Source organism: Tasmannia lanceolata, unplaced genomic scaffold (genome assembly GCF_043159265.1).
Source record: "Tasmannia lanceolata isolate RefF3 unplaced genomic scaffold, GAP_Taslan_0.1 ptg000253l, whole genome shotgun sequence".
Lineage (NCBI taxonomy): Eukaryota > Viridiplantae > Streptophyta > Magnoliopsida > Canellales > Winteraceae > Tasmannia > Tasmannia lanceolata.
The window spans coordinates 7,501-10,000 of NW_027518928.1; positions in this window are offsets into that span (position 1 = coordinate 7,501).

The following is a 2,500-nucleotide window of genomic DNA, read 5'->3' on the forward strand; positions in this document are numbered from 1 at the left end:
GCAAACAGACGTGCAACCCAGTACCCACAAGGGCAGGGGTAAGCCGCCGAGCCTAGCAAGGTAGGTGTGCTCCCAAAACCAAACAACGCACAAAGGGAGCAAACACGGGCAAACAAGTGACGCCATGGCCTACTCGCCCACCGCCCTCTATATTGCCTAACCTTGGCAACCATGGTCCATTCCCCACTATATGCCATGGCCTTGTGCCCATGGTCTTCACAAGACAGCATCCAAGGCGCCTGAAAGGCCAAGGGAGCCCAACCCAGCAATGCCCAGCCAAGGCCAGGCATTCCAGTGCCTACCCGGGCAAAAACGCCCAAAGCATGCCCCATTCGTTAGCCTATCCAGGCAAAAACGCCCAAAACCAGCCCATTCCAGTGCCTATCCGGGGAAAACGCCCAAAGCATGCCCATTCCTTAGCCTATCCAGGCAAAAACGCCCAAAACCAGCACATTCCAGTGCCTATCCGGGCAAAAACGCCCTAAGCCTGCGCATTCCAGCGCCCCGCAGCATGCCACCCTCCTATAGGGTTTGCGCAACCAACCCGCCTAACCACCAGTGGCAACCAAAGGTGCTGTTAGCGACGACTTCTGAAGACGCAACGAGACGCGACGGGTTTGCGCCCAGACGCGACGAGGCGATGCGGGATCTGCGCCCAACCGTGCCTACACCCGCCGACTTGATGCGGGAGCTGCTGGCCCAAGCATGCCTAGCGTGCAAGGCCTGCGTGCAAGGCTAGTGTGCAAGGCTCGTGGGCAAGGCTAGTGCGCAAGGCTAGTGCCCAAGGTCTGTGTGCAAGGCTAGTGCCCAAGGCTAGTGAGCATGGCCTGTGTGCAAGGCTAGTGTGCAAGGCTTGTATGCAAGGCTAGTGTGCAAGGCTGGTGTGCAAGGCTTGTGGGCAAGGCTGGTGCGCAAGGCTAGTTCCCAAGGGTTGTGTGCAAGGCTAGTGCCCAAGGCAAGTGCGCAAGGCTCGTGCCCAAAGCTAGTGCGCAAGGCTTGTGTGCAAGGCTACTGCGATGGGCCAGTGCCCAAGGCTTGTGAGCAAGGCTTGTATGCATGGCTTGTGTGCAAGGCTAGCGTCCAAGGCTTGTGCGCATGGCTTGTGCGCAAGGCTTGTGTCCAAGGCTTTTGTGCAAGGCTCGTGCGCAAGGCTAGTGTGCAAGGCTTGTGCGCATTGGCAGGTAGCCCACCAGCATGCACGATCCAAATGCCACTCACGCGACAACACGGTGCCAAGCCGGGCATGGTGTGCACTCAAAACCAATCAACGGACAGAGGTCATGCGTCATGGGGGGGATCTAGCAAGGCCATGGGGAAGGTCATGGAGGACCTTGGAAGCAAGCGCAAGACGAGAGCGAATCGAACAAGGGGCCAGGACGGGGCCTTGTGCCCATGGTCTTCGCAAGACAGCGTCCAAGGCACCCGAAAGCCCAAGGGAACCCAAACCCGGCCGACACTTGCAATCGCACATGCTCTCTGCAACACACCATCAATGCCGCCCAACGGGGCCAGCACGAGCAGTCCTCCGCGGTCCCCTGGCCCTGCGCACGTTTGTCTTCGAAACCGAGCATCAATGCCACAGAAAGTGCCGGGGCGCCAGCTGGAGCCATCATCCGCGTTGCCATGGCTCGCTTGGCCTTGGCTTGCCAGGCCCCGACACGAGCAATCGCGCATTTTCTTTGCAACCGACCATCAATGCCGCCCAACGGGGCCAGCACGAGCAGTCATCCGCGGTCCCCTGGCCCTGCGCACGTTTGTCTTTGAAACCGAGCATCAATGCCACAGAAAGTGCCGGGGCGCCAGCTGGAGCCATCATCCGACGTGCCATGGCTCTGGTCCCATGGTCTTCGCAACCGAGCATTCGTGACACCCGCGGGGCCAGGACACCAACCCTTCCGACACGAGCATTCGCGCATGTTCTTTGGCCACACAACGGCGCCAGCACGAGCAAAATCATCCGCGGTGCGGTGGCCTTGCACGGCCTTTTGTCTTTGGAACCAACCATCAGTGCCACGGGAAGTGCCGGAGTCCCGGCATCCGCGGTGCCAAGTCATTGCGCCCTTGGTCTCTGCAGCGGGGCATGCCGGGCACTCCCAACCATTGCAAGCAAGCAAGCAAGCAAGAAAGAAAGTAAGTAAGTAAGTAAGTATTACATATAGGGGCGGGACATGCGGGGAGATCTGCGAAACGTGCATTACGGGGCACACGCGTACCTACCGGGGCATACCGACCCCTATTGGGGCACACGTGTGCATATCGGGGCATACCGGGCCTATCGGGGCACACGCGTACATACCGGGGCATACCGAGCCCTACTGGGGCACACGTGCGCATATCGGGGCGTACCAAGCCTATCGGGGCATACGCATGTATCCCAAGGCATACCGAGTCTATCCGGGCATACGCGTTCATACCGGGGCGTAACGGGCCTATCGGGGCATACTTGGGCATATCCGGGCAAAAAATGCCCAAAACTTGCGCAACCTTGGCAACCGTGGTC